The following is a 17656-nucleotide window of genomic DNA, read 5'->3' as shown; positions in this document are numbered from 1 at the left end:
AGGCCAACACTGCTGAGTAAACGTGTTTCCTAGGCATTGCAGCTCAATGAAATGAAATGCACGACCACATTCACAATTCCATTCGTGGTTCTCAAGTTAGTATTCTGAAAATGTAGCATTCCCCTTATGCAATGGACGGGTCTATTTGAAGGACCACTTGCTTTTTAGTGGTGGCACAATGGCCGGGCATAAACCCTGGCCTTTAGTCTTCACTGGCACAAAACAAATAGCCAGCAATCCTAGTAGCTGCCATACAATATTTCACAAGCAAGGATGATGAAGGAATGGTTACAAATCGGAGCCATTAACATGCTCAAGCGTGAAAACTAGCCACATTGTATTCTGTCAAGAGCAGAGGTGGTGGTGGGCGTCCTACATCCACCTAAAACCTGGGTGGAGTTCATATAGTCGGGTACCATCCACACGTGGGTACGGATACGGCATAACCAGCTAAACTAGAAGCAGCACCCGCATGAAAGGCATACAATGTAGGCCTCCAGAGTCTTGCACTGGCCTTCACTGCCCACAGGGATCTTGAGATTTCCATCATCATAGCTTCTGCTCAACAAGATACTCCATCTCACCTGAGTCAGCTGCAGCCCCATTCCCCGGTTTCCCTCATCCAACACACTAAATACCATTATAAAAACATGTGCAACTTAACCCCAATCCCATCTCTTCGACTGGTCCCCTAATCAGGTCTAGAGAATCACCAAACCCTGTTATACACACAAAACTACGAATATCGGCGCATCACATCATGGACCTGGATTTCTTTCATCACGATCTTGAGAATGTAGGCCTTCCTGTCATGACGTGTAATTAATGATTGGTCTGACGTAAAAAAAAGAAAAGACATGATGTGATGTTAGGCTATCAAAGAAACATAGTGCACGGATACAATGTGCAACTGCTTACCAGATTCTCCACCTCTCCCCGAAATAGAACATATTGTACAAAAACAGAGGTACACCGAAAGGCGGTAGCCATAACTAACAATATAATCGCAGGCAAGGAAATAGGGAGGTTAAAGCATCACCTCTCACGAATACTTGTTATGTAAATGTTCCCCAGCCCGTCCTCTTGGTTCCCAGTTGCAGTTTTCTACCATCTGCCTAAGCGACTGAACAATGTGTGGATGCCGTGTTTTCGCTGCGGCCATTTTACACATTTACATTTTAAACGTGCATTTTTCACTGCTGTCGTTTTCATGTTGTGTGCTTAGGGTAGGGGATTGGTGGGTTGCAGGGTGGGGGGTGCGTTAGGTGGGGTTGGGCCTGGGGGAACCCCCCAAATCAAGTAAAACAATTAGAAAAGAAATCTCCGGAAACCACCGCAGTGAAAACTGCATAGTTTAAGTGCAAACGGATAAAGTAGCCGTGGCGAAAACATCAACATATTTCGGATATGGGCCAGAATATTCTCATCACACCAACCCACTCTTGCACCGTCGAACATTCTGACCCATATGGTAGAGAGCTGGCGTCCCTACCAGGGTAGTGCTATACCAAGCCTGCCGTTTAACCCTTTAAACGCTGAGCTCTATGAAATTATATGCAAATAGGACGAGCATGCTCGCTTTAAGTACCGCAGGCCAGGGTTGATCCTTAATGTGCGCTCCAATTAAAATGAAGACTCAATTGAAACTGTTTACCCGTGTCTGCCAAGAATAAATAAAGTTTTTTTAAAAAATCGAACCGATGAGGCTAAAACCAGCACAAGGGATAATTACAGATTTAGATTGTCTTGAATTTGTCTGCCTTCTCCAAAAGGGAAAAGACGTTTTCTCAATCACATGCTTCCATAGCACACAACGGTGTAAAAGATTGTATGCCTTTTCAAACTTGAAAGTGTGAATACAAATTAATGCATTTTAGAAAAGGAATTTCCAACATCAAGTGATTTACAAAGAGACGAGGAACACTTTGTAAAAAGCCCAGGAGAGATAGCCAGAATCGTAAATGGCTTCAATGGCGACCTAGATCTGTACTGCATAATTGTTGTGTTACTAAGACTTTATACAAAGGCTTCATTCTGAGCGAAAGCACGCTGCCTCATAGTGCCTAGGCTTGTCTGAAATATGGTGTATCCAGGCCTTAGTCTGTGGAGGGAAAAGGAGCAGTGGGAAGAGGAGAGGAAGGGGAAAGTTGCCACAGACAAAGGGAAAGGAGGATGCAGATGGGGAAGTTTTGTGGTAGCTTGGGTGCTTGTACATCCATTTATGGAGGACCATAGCGCAGGGTTGGAGAAAAAAAGAAAAAGGTAGATTGTCATATGTTTCAAATCCACTGGACTAAGTGTGGGCAAACTCTGAATATTCATTCTGGGACTGCTAGGCTTAAAGGTAGAGTGTGGACAGACAATAATAAGCTGTCAGAAGAGTGAATGTAGGTGGAGAAGAAAGGGAAGAAAAGGAAATAGGAGGGGGGAGGTGGGGTGTTGGGTTGACAGACTGCGAAAGGTAAGTTTCAGAGACTGCCATCCTAAAAGGGCCATCAGTGCCCTTGGGTAGGACCAGGCTGTAATGTTTTCCGCTGTATGTCTCTGATCGACCACGTGGCTCAGTGCCATTCCCTTCTATAATAGGAAAGGCGGACGTCCCATAACCCACACACATTGAAGACAATGTAAAGAAACAAATGACAAAATATTTTGTGGGATAATTTCATATCAGAGGTTCAGATATAGAGGGAGAGCCAGAGGTCTCTTTCTTGGTTCTGTGGTTGCTGGGAGAGCTTGATGAGGGTCTCAGGAGTAAGGCAAATCCTTTTCTCCTCTTCCCAGCCAGGATGGGTTGTAGAGTACACTTAAAGGGTTCATTAAGCAAGTTCCTGGGTACCAGTGTCTCAGCTGCAGGGGCCTTGTACACAGCAGTGTCACTCCAAATGTGCCACTGAGTTCGGCAGCGAGAAAAGATTGTATCCTCCTTGGAGCCTTCTGTCTTCACCTCTATGTCAGAGGACCTTGTAATAGACTTTATCGAAACAGAGTTCCAGTGACGACGACTCCTGAAAATCCAAAGATGAGTCTTTTATTGGAACTCTGTTATTCCCTCCAAGGAAATATGATGGGTAACAGGCAAACACACTTGCCGATCCAAATTGTCATGGCTACAGATAATAACACTGCTCAAAAAGAGAAGATTATTCAACCAGGTTGTGAAATTCACCTAATTTAGGCCCAGACCTAGACTCTACTCTAACACTATCAATATACACTGCCCAAGTAAATCAACTCACTGATATTCAATCATGCCTTACCACGCTGCAATTTGCAATGATGATTTTACTTAGATTATTTGGGCAAACGAATGACAATCTGAGTGGGGCTGCAGTGGAGCTTGTTTGGACTGCTCTGCCGGTAGCTCACCTTGTGGCCTATTCCATAATTGCTGGCCTTCCTGATAGAGTCCCGAATGAGATTGGCACGGGACAAACCAAGGCAAGCGAGGATTGCTTACACAACGGGAATGTGATATCTTCGGGGGCGGGGAACGGCGACGGAGAAGAAATTCCCCAGTCTCCGCTGTCATATACGACACACAGGGGAAAGCGTCAAGACCGTAAGGCAATCAGAAAGCAAAGCCTGGCCAACAATTTGAAAATGCTCTACAATTGTTGCTGTAGATAATAACGCAGTGAAGAAATCTAAAAAAGTATGAAAGAAATGTGCTCGTAGGAAGAGAAGAGCAGGCAAGAGATTGGGCACTCTGTCGAGCTGGTTGTTACCACGGGATAAGTCATCAGTCAATAATGACTCTGACGTTGAGATGATAACCGAAGCAGAAAACCTGGAAAAGCAGATTTTTTGAGAGAGCAGACAAAACAATTGCTCCACCCCGGATAGAACAAAGAAAAATATCAAGGGTAGGCTACTTGAGGCATCAGCTCCTAATCCCGTTCAAGCAACTTGGAAAATCGATCCAGAGGCAACTAGCTTCACAGTAAAACGACTAGCCCAACGACAGAGAACTAAATGGGATAGTCATTCAATATTTTTGAACATTATACATTAAATCCCACTTTTACCTTGTCACGGAGGATCTTGACTTTTGGAGACACTCAAGTGTCCTAATCCGAATGTGTCCCGAATTCGCTGCAAAGTCACCGACTCCATCATACTGATTCACAAATACGAGCATCAATTGTGCAAGTTAGGTCCTGAGCTGGATGTGGATCCTTCTGCCCGTGAGCAAGATTTGCCGGTACAAGGGATTAGACTACCCCTTAACAACCCAGCTTCAAAGCAGAATGCAGAGAGGGGACTGGAGGGAGAGGCTAATATTGTCGAAATACAGAGAGTCCTGAGATGGTTAGCACCATAACAACAAAAGACCAATGAACGATTTCTATCTCTGCTTGGAACACCAGGGGGTTTACTCACCTCTTGGGAAACAGTGAATCAGAGGAGTCGCTAGCTGCAAATCACATCTTTATATTACAGGAGACATGGATGTTAAAGGACTATCATTTGGATGGTTTTGACATTGGACAGGTGTGTGCAAGAAGGGGTCCCGTGGACGCCCATACGGTGGCCTGCTGGTTGTAGTTAGACAACCTCTGAAACTTCTTGGGTATGTGCACACTAATTGCAAAGACCTCATCCTGGCGGCAGACATCAAAATTAAACTGGGGGGGGGTAAAGAAACTCGGCTATTGGCTGTTGTGTTTACGACCCTCCAGGGGACTGCATACTGAGGATATTCTGAAAGCCTTGGCCGTTGTTTTTTCTGAATGGATGCGGGTAGCCAGTGGCAGGTGCATTTTGGTCGGGGGGAGGGAGGGTGGGAAACGTGCAACTTTAGACTACTACCTATTTACTAGCCCTCCCTTAATGCAGCATATTGTTAACATGAACGTACAGCCTAATGAGAGGAGTGATCATGCCATTGTAACTGTAGAAATTGCCTTGAATGTAACAGTCAATACCTAATCGATCTCTGGCGAGCTGCGTGTTTTCCATGCTGGCAACCGCGTTAGCTGGACAGAGAATAATGTACAGAAAGTCAATGAACAGGTGCTGGCTGCAGACCCTGGGTTATCAGAACTTGAATTTATGACAGCGAATGAAATTGAGGGGTTGTTTGCATCCCTCACTCGCCAAGCTGTATGGATACAAAATACTTGCAGTTTTGGAGACAAATAACTGCCGCCATTATGACAAAAGAATCTGGGATCAGAAGAGGGAAATGAGATGTGAAATTCATAAGGTAAAGGGTACGAATTCCACCCCAAGTGCCCGCACGCAAATTAGAATCATCAAAAATCAATACCGAAACTGGATCAAATGGTGGCGGTACGCCTTAAAGCATGAAGCATGGTAAAAGATGGCTAATTTTTTTAATTTTGGATATTCTAGAAGGATATGGCAAGCTCTGGGGGCAGCCAGGAGTAATGTCCTTGACATAATCATCAACCCTGTGAGCGGGGTACAGTGGATTCAACACATAGACTTCATCCCAATGCAGCCCACTAATTCAGAAGTTAAGAATTGGTGAGAGGGCCGCTCTGAGATTAGCCAGGAAGATATTGTGGGTAAGATGAAGAAACTCAAAGTATCTAAAACACCAGATGGGTTAGCTGCTGTAGTCTTGAAACACGCACCAGAACACTGGGCAAGAATATTAGAAATATTATTTAGGGAAGTGATGAGTGAAGGCAAACCTCATGGCTGATGTATATCTTAATTCCTGTCTTCAAGAAAGTCAACCGGGTGCTCCCTGAGAATTACTGCTTGCTAGCTATGCTAGATATCTCTGGGAAGTTGTTTGCTTCCTTTATCTGGGACCGCCTACAAGAGTGGGTAGAATCTAATCAAATCTTGGATAAGTTTCAGACAGGATTCCGACAAGGCTCATTCACAATACATAATCTTAGAGCCATTGATGTGAATACTAATAATACACTTCATAAGGGTGGCCATGGTTTATAGACGTTATTTGTGGACTTCATGTCTGCATTTGACTTAGTCCCTAGGCAGATATTCTGGTTAAAACTCGAAACTCTTGGATGTTGCCCTGTCCTGATATACTTTGCAAAACTCTCTACACGAACAATAGTGGTCAGATTAGACAAGAAAGGTACTCCGTCACGCCCAATAGCGAACTCCATAGGAGTCAAACAAGGATGCACAGTTGCACCTCTCCTTTTCAACATATATCTGTCCGACCTAGCAAGAAAACTAGGAAGCTTGGGTACATGCCCTCCAAAAATAGCGTCAAACCCATATAAAGTACAGGCAAAATGCTATAGGATGATCCAAAGCAGGCCTGTTGTCGGGATCCAATCCAATCTTGTCTAACGTGTACTTTGCCTTCAGATGTCATATCCAGAGTTCTTTGACCTCAGGAAGAGGGGACGAGGTAAGAAATGGATTGAGGAGTTGGTTTAATTGTAACGTGCAAAGTCGGAGCATAGTGAACTGAACATGGGCACTAATCTTATTTTTGTTCCGCATGTTATGTTATGTTATCGGTACTTGTATAGCGCACCGTCACCAACGGAATTGGTCCCCAGGCGCTCTGGCGAATCTGTAAACAGGAAGGGTGGGGGTAGAGTTAGTCGGGAGGAGGGGAGAAGGAGAGTGGGAGATGTGGTGTGCTGTTGGCAGCTTCAGCTCGGTTGACACCGAGTGCTGGGCTTTGGTGCTAGTATCGGATCGGATGAAGGCCTCGAGTGCTGTGGGTGAAGTTTATGTGCGGTTGATGCAGTGTGGTAAAGTGCGTGCGGATTGCTGGGAGAGAGATGGTTGTGTGGTTTTGTGTGGGTTTAAGTAAGCAGAAGATTGAGGATTGGGTTAGTGGGGTCTGTATCCAGGTTCAGGTACTTACGATTCCGTTAGAGTTGTATACTTGTGGGTTCGGATGTTGCTGTAGGCTCGGATGTTGCTGGTTCCTGGTGGCCGGCTCAATTTGGTGGTGTTGCGCTGGTCCAGCTGTATCCTATTGAGTATACTATGGATTGGTGGGTGCGTCTGAACCTAATCTTCAGGTGTGGGACTGGGTGGGTGATATCTATTCTTAGGTAATCTAGTGTGACCCTGGTCAGTTAAGGCTTTGAGTGGTTCAGGGTTGCGGTCATGTTGAAGTGTTGTCCTAGTGGGTCCGTCTTGGTGAGCGTGTGTATTCAGATGTTCGTATCCTTCTGTCGTGACTGATTCTTTGATTTCCGTGGAGCGAACATCCTCGAGACTGTTTAGTTGTAGTTTGTGTGGTGGGGCATTGTGCTTCCTGCTTTGTATTGGTGGGCCGTGTGTAGTGATGAAACATTCTGTTTCTCACCCATTGACTTGGGCATAATATAAGAAAAAGAACAACAGGAAGGAGTTCTACAAAAAGATGAGTTTAAAGAATTTTCCAAAACAGCATTAAACAATCAATGCTTCTCAAACTAACAGGGAGAGAATTCCAGAGACGAGGGCGCAGGAGTGAGAGAAGCTGCTTTTTCCATGGTGCACATATGAAGGGGGGTTGGCCAACAAATGTTGATTGACAAAGTGCAGAGAATGAGTTGGCTGATGGGGTTTGTAAGGAAGGCATGGTATTAAAGCAAGACAGACAAGTGATCACAGTTCAAGGGTGTTTATTAAACTGTAAAAATGGGTGAGATAAACGCCTAATCTTAACCTAAATCTAAGATGGGAGCAAGCTACAACCATCAAATAATAAGAATACAGTCCAAGGGGAGTCTAGTCAAATAAAAAGGGCCTATGCTAAAAAAAAAAAAAAGATTGCCAATCCTTATCGCTATGCTACAAAATAGTGGGGGATAATGTTCACAAGAAAAGAAAGAAGTGTTCAGAAAATAATAAGTCAGGATGTTATGGCCAAGGTCTCCCTTCCCCACGTTTTTAGTGTATGGGAGGACAGGTCAGAGACCCCCCTCTCCTGCAGTCCCCTCCATGTGATCTCTATGGCTCGTCAGGGGACCCCCTGCCACCAGGGCCCAGGTGGTGGGTGGACCACTGGCTGACACATGGACCAAACATACTGTATTAGGTTAGACCCAGGAAACCATTTTGAAAACCAGAACGCCATCTTAAGACATGACTCCATGTGCGATGCAGCACGACCCCCACCTTGAGAGAGTCCTCGCCTGCCCCTGTTGCCTCCGCTCCCTGGCAGATCCGCTGAAAGCCCGTTCCCACTAACAGTCGGCCATGAGCTAGTGTTAGAGCAAACACTGTATCTTTCACCTTCCGCAGTGCATCATTATCCTCAGCGTGACCCGGGCAGCGGGGCTGGCTTGGAAAATAACTGTAAACCGTCCTCAATGAAACAAAAGCCTCAATCCCACACCAAGAAACTGTTCATACATATATACACATATATTGCATTACAATGATATCCCTTCTCCACGACCCCCGTGTCAAAAATCTACAAACACTGTACAAATAGAAGAATGTGTTATTGTGTGACAACATGGTCACGATACTCAAACCCCCTCAGTTATGTGCACCCACTCAGTGCCCCGGCCTCCTACTATATTCTTCGCTAGGGGTAATGTGAAGAGAGTGATATCAAGTCCGTATGCCATGACTACCCCGATGCTGCTAGAGTGCAAAGGAACACAAGCGCGACAGTATTGCGAGCTCATGTAAATTGTTTAATGAGATACATAGAATACCATCAAATGTAAATGTACGAGTTTAACGTGTATTACTGCTGTCAAGCATATTGGTCTGTTGCTCCTGCGTGCTCCACCAACCCTGATGCTACCTCACGTATCGCGTTTACAATGTGATGCTAAAGCTGCTAATCTTGCAAATACCCTGTACCGACTAATAGAACTGTTGATATAGTTAACGTGTTCTGAAATGACTATGTATTGATGCAAACATTATAGTCGTGTAACCCTTTAGACATTATACATTATACATTATTACATTATACGAATCCCTTCGTTTTCAATGCAATTCAATACAATTTGCAGCTTGCGAGAAGACTATCATCGCGGGCATATCCAAGGCCACCTCCCCTCCCTTCCCATTGAAGCCTGCCAGAGAAAGCAAAGGCCTGAGCAACACCGCCTCACCTCCCCAAATTCGGGTGGAGCCGCTTCAAGCATTCATGATTCCCCCGCAGCTCACATGGCCACGGACAGCCACCTGAATTATTTACAGCCCAGCAGCAAAATCCCCCAGGACCTATGAGGGGGCCAGAGGTGCCCCCTCATAGGTCCCACGACCCACCAGTTCACCCCAGATTAATGACGCTTGTAAAAGAAGACACCTAATATTGCACCAACATTGTGTAAAAGCATTCGTCATTACTTCTAACGAGGCCCAAAGCTCGGACAGCTTACTCCGTGCCCTGAGACCCGACCCCGTGGCCTATGATACCTCGTCAACAGGATAACTGCAACCCTGTATTGATGTATCACCAAAGTACTCCACCTAATGCGCATCCATCCTGTGTTGTATTAACCTGTAGAATAACCGATTGTAGGATTTACAGGGCAACTGACATTGCAGCATTGAATGAATGGGGTGTGCATGGCCCCTAGGGCAGAAAGCCAAGAAAGACGTCCATCAATGACACTGACCACGCCTGACAGGACAGCGCCTCCCGGATGAGCCCAGCTGACCCGCCCACCCCACGTTGGCACCCGGCGGTGTCCACCAACCACGAAGCGACGCATCACAGCTGCACATATAGTTAGTCGACGCCACCCAATCCCCATGTACATGTGCCCCCTATAGTGTGTAGGTGCCTATGACACCTTTTGTAAATATAAATTCCTGTCTTTGCGATTGTCAGACAGAGCGCTCTCGGAGTTTGCAGAGTTCTTTGCATGCCCTATTTGACTTAGATAAAACTTCCCTTGAGCTCACCCGCACTTGGTCCTAGCCTTATTCCCATTCGTGGGAGAGTCCATTATTGCCTCTCATTGCGGGGAGGGTCGTGATATCTGGGGCAGCTCGCCTTCAGTGGTGACCCCGACGTGATTACATCTCCCGGTATATCCCTTCCGTCCCCTCTGGCACGAAAATCTCCGGTCGCAAGGGGAGACGCACGGTATGCCTGCGCCGGAAAGCTACCCGCCTACGGCGACTGGTACACTTAGAAGTGCACACTCATTAGAGAAAGGGTACGGGATCCCGTTTCTAAAAATCCCCTTTGAGTACCGCTCGCCGGAGCTGGGGCTGGCCGTTGAGCATGTGGCAGCGCCGCCTGGACGAACCCAGTTCGGAGACTCTCGGTTCAAGACGGGCAGGTGAGTATTAAGTGCGAGTGATCATAAGTGGAGTAGGGGAAGGGAGCAGGATATATATATATAAAAAAAAGGGGAGGTAATTTAAAGGAGACACGTTTTGAGACCACTAAAAGCAAAAGCAATACTATACTTTCTTTCCTTTTTCTTTGCATATGGCCATTAGGATCAAAAGGTGAAAAGAGATAAAGAGACGGGAACCTAGCTCTGCAAGGGGGTAGAAGGCGGCGCCACATAGTGCTATCTTGACTAGTATTGGGAATATATGAACACGTGGAGAATAATATAAAGGTGTCTGGTAGAAAAGGGAGACACAGTGAATATATTAGTAAACACTTTTCTTTCATTCTTTCTGGGTCTATAAATAAAAATAGGTCAATACTGAGTAAAGACAAAAAGAGATTTGCGAGAAAAGGGGACCTCATATCAAATGAAGAAAGACAGGGGGAAACTAGGGAGGGAGGAAAAGGATTAAAGGTTAACTATCAATAGGGTATTAACTATCATTGTATATGCATTATATGTGTCATGATGATTTTAGTGAATGATGAAACGTGCATGATTATGGTGTGGTCATGGTAAGTGTGACCAGGAAACATTATAAGGTGGTAAACCCAATAAATTAAGCAGTTCTTGTGAATATTTGTACTGGAAGTAGTGGTAGTGTGTAAAAGGTGGTTTGCTCTTGTATGTGCCCGCTAAGGTATTTTCAGTATAAGCCACACAAACACCCACTCCCTTATTGCCAAGGTGTTAAAAAAGTACGAGGTTTTAAAAGATATATATATATATATATATATATAGTGTTACATAAGCCAAAGGCACACAATGGGGACAGCGACACCCCTAGCCCATATCTGTAAGAGTTTACCTGGGTATGCTGAACGCATTAGAAAATACCATGATCAGTGGGTCACAGAGTTAAAGGGAGAAGGTCTGCCCCAAATATGGCCCAAGGAGGATCGTTTGACAAAAATGTTCTAGACATGGTGGCTACCTGCATCTTTATGAAATATAAGGGGAAACAGTTCCACAATAGGAGGGAGATATTAGATCTCTGGCGATTGTTTGAAGAAGTGCCTCCTGTCAAAAAGAAAGAGCCAATGACCAATTTGCCGTCCACCACAGATAACCCATTAATGATACCCAAAGACGATAAAGAAATGACTGAGGAAGAGAAGTCAGGTGAAGTGACACGGTTGCACCCAATACTTAATAAACCGGTGCCCGCAGAAGGGTATAGCGACCCCACCTATGTGCCCCCCCACTCAAGCTACAACAACACATGGCCTGACTGCACCCCCGCCGTATGAAAGTCATAGACAGTGTGGACAGATAAGTACACCCCCAGTAGACATAGAGAAGTTGACAGAGGGCTTAGATTCCAGGCTCTCATTAGCAAGAGAGGAATTATCTAGAATTAACAATATCTGTGAGCAAAGTGGGACTAATGCTGCCCGGTTAGAGCAAACACCAAGGGCACAAAACAATGATAGGACGATTGAGGAGGGGTGGAAGAAGGGGGAAATATTGTTCAGAATACAAGAAGAGCCCACACGAATAATAGAAATAGAAGGGACAAGTGAACATGCGAATGATGAGATTATGGTCACAGGGGCAAGAGAGGACTTGTGGTGTGATGTGGAGGACGATGAAGAAGAAGGTGGGAGATTAAGTGTGGCAATGGGAGGAGAGAGTGGGAGGATGGATGGTGCACATCTGGGGAGAACAATGGATGAGGAATGGACAGGACGATTAAGAAATAGGCTAGGGAGAATGGCTCCACTAGGAAAGAAGGGAGCGAAGGTGAGTACATGCAAAGCGACAAAGGGGAAGTTACAACTCCCATTGATACACAGGGGAGGAGGGAGACCAAACTACATACCGTGGGCTCAAATGGATAAGGCCAATCTGTTAAAGTTGTTACCAACACTGTCCGGAGGGGCGAGTAAGTGGATATATGCATTTGAGAAGCACACAGCTGGGGTCCCACTGGGGGTATGGGATGTAAAAAGCCTGCTTGTATCAGCGGTTGGGGACCAGGCAGATAGAGTGTGGGTAAAAGCTGGGTTCCCGGGGGTAACATTAGATTGTGACCGTCATGATGGTGCCTCATTCAACAGTGCGAGCACGAGTGTGGGACGCATTAAGAGAAACATTTCCAGACACACCAGACTTACAGCCGGTTATGCAATGCACAATGAATGAGGGGGAAGATGCTATGGATTACATTTTCCGGGTACAGGAGATGTGGAGAGCGGAAACGGGCGCGCCCTGGTGCCAGTCAACATCATTATTTTATTTTATAATAAAGAGAGGCCTGCCCAAAGAGGTACAGAAAGCACTTGACAAAATTGCAGGGATCGAGGCGAAGGGGTGGCCGGGAATACAGAGTATAATAGTGCACCACTGCAAAAGAATAAAGGAACAAGAAAAAGAAATAGCACAAAAAAGATTGGCAGATGAAGCCAAGTTAGTACAAACAAAACTGGTGAAGGTCGCTGCAGCAGTAGCGGCGCTCCCACATAACAGGGAGGGAGAAGAGGAGGAGGAGGGGCTGGTAGCAATACAGGGGAGGATGGCAGCGAATTGGGCAGGAGCGGGACAAGCACAGTGGAACGGACAAGAGCCGTACGGAGGTCTGCAGTGGCAAGATTGGGCCCCTCGAGTGGGACGAGGTGGGTACAGGGGTCGCAGAGGAGGTGGGCAGGGGTACGGTGGTAATGGAGGTTATGGGGGCAAGGCCCCATAGGTGCACAAGGGAGCTGCTGGAACTGCGGGAGGTGGGGGCACTTCTCACGAGAATGTAGAAACAAACAAAACAACGGATTTCAGGATATGGAGCAATACGGTAACCCCCACCCAGGGAGCCCATACGGCCTCCCAATGGGAAGACAACAGAGGCAACAGGAGCAAGGGTATGTACAACAAAGACAAGTTCAACACAATAGAGCACAGGGTCACCCACAGAACGACGAACCTATGCACTACACACCAGGAAACCCTTTCGCAACAGTCACGAACGGGGCACCCGCCCCAGCCCCTTACAGTGGTGTAGCAGTGTGAAGTGGGAGAATGGAAAAACAGGCTCCCATCCTTCCCCTCTCGCGCCTGGCCTAAAGGATGACGTCCCAGGCACCCGCCACGAGAAGAGTTTGCTCATCTACCAGACGACCAAATACCCTGGTACAGGAACATACGGATGTGTCCATCTGCCTGCCCAGCAGCACGCCCTGCCCATGCTGACACCTGCGGCACGGATCAACTAGACTAAAACCAACACGTCGTTAGAGATGCCATGACGACCTAGCCAACGGTCAGCACACCTATGTAAATATACACACTGGACACTCCCGCACCAATCCACACGAAGAATATACTCAGTGCTATGACGTAGGCGACAGACATACTCACGGACGTGCATCTTTATTATTTTCCACATAGGCTCTCAAAATGCAGAAACGCAAGACGCATCATGAACTCATCTAAAGAGCTTGCTTACGCTTCTCCTAAACCCAAGTACCATGATGAGAAATATAACGAAGACACGATACTGGTCATAAGACAATATGATACTATAACCTAAAGCGCCTGTGCACCAAACGGTTTCACCTATACACCAGGCCTAAGTAGGCCGCAAGCAAGAGCTCCCATGGACGTTAAAAGAACAAGAGTCAGGTTGCTGATCCTGCAGAATGAGCCCGGCGAGAACAGACAGCCAAGGTCGCAATGTTGCAAACCCACATTCCGAAAGCAGACGATCAAGGGCACGATGTTGCAACCTCGCACGCCGCGCACCAACGTTAAAATCACACCTGCAAATTAAACCAGGCACACAGTGGAAAAACAATATTAATTGTGCAGAATTCTGCCTCAAACACGGTCCCACCTCACTTGACCAAGCCGAACCTGACAGGATGCCAAGTCCAGGAGAAAGAAGGCGTCTGGATCCCTCGGTACAAGACACAGGCAGACACACTTAAAAGGCTCAATGGACATCTGCGACAGTGGGAGTAGTCGGCCTTCCAGCTCATGAATAAGTCCTCACATTGTCTGCACGTACTCATAGTGAAACATTGTTGCAAATGACAGGTACACCGAGAGCTGGGAACAGCGATGGTCCCAAGCTGGGAAGCTCACGGGCGCACCAATCAGAACATGGGGCTCTTATCACTGACACCATTAATATTGACCAATCATCAGTAGTCTTCATGTAACAATCCTCATGTATCTAATTGTAGGGACAACCCAGATATATCACCTGACTAACCCTCGTCCACTAATATTGTTCTCTATACGTATGCTATACTAACCCTACCACTCGAGCAACCAATTAAGAGTGGCAATAGGTTTTTTTCTAACTTACTAACGTGACGCAAGTAGCGCGTCATACTAAGGTAAAAAGGGCCTCCGAGCCCCACGATTGTGTGTGTGTCAGGACGGACGCGTACGCTCCTTGACCTATCCCTGGCGTTTTTGTTTAATAAACAGCAGAGTCACCTTGCTTCTTGCGTGTGTCTCATACTCTATCTCTATCTGCCCGGAGGTCTGCGGACGGCCCGGCCGACCCCGGCAGAATTTCCCCCCGACAAGTTGGAGGCACTGCTGAGATCTGTTTAAGATCCGCCTTTTTTTTTTTTTTTACTTTTTCCAGGCACTCCGGTTGCGAGGAGGCCCGGCGGCGCGGCCCCCTCTGCCGTCGCCCCCTTCTGAGGACTACAGGACCATCGCGGAGCTGCGAGAAGACCGGACAGCGCAATCCGGATATTGGCCCTCGGGAGCCGGTTGAGAAGTATCCCGCCCGCGGTTGGCGAGTGTCCAGACGTGGTCCAGACAAGGGGAGGTGACGAGCCGCTTGGAGGGGTGCACGCAGTCGAGCGGCCCCGCATCAAGAGAACTTGGTGAGCATGCCACGCACAACAAGCAATGTGAAATTGTGAGGGAGGGGGGAGGTGTTACACAGGTGCGCGGCGAAGGTTTGAGAATTTAGTGTTGAAAATGGAATGAATGGTAGCCGAACAAGTGAAGGGCAGTCGGCTACGTTACGCGAAGGAGGCGGAGCACGAAAACATCACGTGCGGCCGCTCGTAGACACTGATTGGCCTAGGTCGCGACTACGTGTAAGGGTGTGTGGGTGTGCGTGGTTTCCTACGATTTGGCATTTATTGATCAATAAGTAGATGAGGATCCCTATTGTTCGAGCAAGAAACTCGATAGGTAGATGACGTTTCCCTGTAGGCGGTAGCTAGGTAGTTGCCCAATACGGAAGATAATTGGCTGGTTAAGCCCTCCTGTCGAGGGGCGTATCACACGCGAGGCGACGCAGCGTGCGCAGTCTGATTATATTATTGATTTGATTACCTTGTTCCAGGAGTGACAGGAAGACAGCTGTAGGGTTAACGGGGGTAGATTCAAAGTGCATTTTGAACTTAAAGAATATATGAAGAACTTATCAGTAGCTCGAAGAGATCGGTGACGTCACCAGTAGGGCTTTCATAGGATATCCCGAGCATAAGGCATCTTTCTTTCTGGGAGTGGTGGGGAAAGAGAATTGTGGTAAGGGAGTGGAAACGGAGATAAACGGCAATGAGTTGATCGGGGAAAGGCGAAACAGGGAACGTGGCTGCGCACGAACGCCGGCCACGGCAAGTGTAGAAGGGGGAGGAGCACGTGGAAATAGGACGACTGTATAAGAACGTCATAAGGGGTACGCAGCCGCAGGGGGCTACGTGCGCCTCGGCCGCAGGGGGCCGTAAGGGTGTTGTATAAAGAAAGAAAGACAGAAGGAAATATACAAATGTAACATACTATATTTTTTTATAAATCTTCTTAGTGGACTATCGTAAGTCCCCAAACTAACGGGGCCAGGTAAACAATATAAGGCTGTATCTTGTAAACTGCTGGTGAGATAAACTGCTACTAGATAGGGGAAGGGTAACAAGTGGAGCGCTACTATGTCATACGGGACAGGATCGGGAGGGTGGGGGAACACCCTCACTACCCCACTACAACACATCTGCACAACACTGCCACCCCATAGGGAGAAACTGATTAAATATAGCATAGAATGGACCCAGGGGACGGATAACAAAATGCTAACACCGTGGCCGCCTAATGGTAGCTTCGATCCATATGTCCAACATTCATTATTAAACCATCTGCACAATACATATAAAGGGAAGAAGTTGGCAAACCATGTGGAGGTGTTTAACTTATGGAGGATGTTCCAGGGGTCCAGACCAGGACCAAATGGAATGTTCACTATGGGGGAAATACCGGAAGAAAAAGAGATTAAGGAGGGAGGAGAGGATGGGAAAAAGGGGAGTGAGGACCCAAAGAACACGGGGAACAGAAGAGAGGGAGGAGAAAATAATAATAAAACAGATGAGATAAAAAAGGAACCGAGCAACGAGATACCCATAGCAAGGGGGGTAAAAACAGTGGGAGGGGGGTTGTACCCTTTAAGAGAATTAGGAGAAATAGAAAGAGGACAGTTAAGGGCGGCTGAGGGATACTCGAACCCGGCATACAGCCCTCCACCATATGTAGCTCATAGGAAGATGCCAACAGGGGAGGGGAGGACTGGAGAAGACCAGACTGTGGAAATAGGAAATGATGAGTGGGTAGCTGCACAGATATTATTAAAATTACGAGGTTCATTAACAGGAGAAGAGAAGGAGGTAGTAAAGAAAACAGATGAGGATAATGCCAGGGACAGTGAAATGAGGGGGGAAGAGCTGTTAAGACAACAGGAAGAGATTTTGGAGGAACGACTAGCAAAATTAAGGGATGAGCAGAATGAATTGATCAAGCAGCTTGAAAGTGAGGAGAAAGAGAGAGCGAGGAAAAGGAAAGAAGGTAACAACGAATTGGAAAAAATACGGGAACGAACGGAGGAGCAAAGGAGAGAAGCCGAAAGGGTAAAAGCAGCAGCAGAAAGGGTAGCAAGAGTAGTACTGCGAGAAAAGAAAAGGGAAGAAGAAGAAAAAGAAAAAGAAATGGCAATGTGGAAGAGGAGATTACTATCAGAAACAACTAAGAAATACGAAGAAGGGAGGATGATAGAGAGTATTGTAGAAAGAGAAAGGGTGAAATGGGAAAGGAAGAAGGAGGATGAAAGAATATTAGAAAAGATGAGAAGTGAAGTGATGGAGGAATTAAAAAGGAAAAGGGAGGAAAATAGTAGGGAGATGGAGGAGAGAAATGAAGGAGAAAGAGAAGATAGGAGTAGGGAGAGTGGAGAATGGGGGAATGTATATAGAAACACAGAAGTAGCCACAACATCAGCACAAAGGGGAGTGGTTGATAAAGGAGAAACAAGAGAACTGGACCTAATAGATTTAATTTACAAACAGTAACGATTAAGGGGAAAAAGACCGAGTGGGGGTTGCCGTTTATGACTGACTTTTGCAGTGAGGAAGAAGAAGGAGTGGAGAAAGAAGGAA

The 17656-nt window shown here is 46.5% G+C and overlaps 1 protein-coding gene across 4 annotated transcripts in view; it reads right to left on the bottom strand.

Moving 5' to 3' along the window:
• The window catches only part of LOC138570097 (intraflagellar transport protein 70A), a 694742-nt gene that overhangs the window by 321588 nt on the left and 355498 nt on the right, over window positions 1–17656 (bottom strand). The window lies entirely within an intron of this gene.

The sequence above is a fragment of the Ambystoma mexicanum genome, chromosome 2q (genome assembly GCF_040938575.1).
Source record: "Ambystoma mexicanum isolate Mex_15411 chromosome 2q, UKY_AmexF1_1, whole genome shotgun sequence".
Lineage (NCBI taxonomy): Eukaryota > Metazoa > Chordata > Amphibia > Caudata > Ambystomatidae > Ambystoma > Ambystoma mexicanum.
Note: the sequence above shows the minus strand (reverse complement) of the source record. Positions and strands in the feature narration are given on the sequence as shown.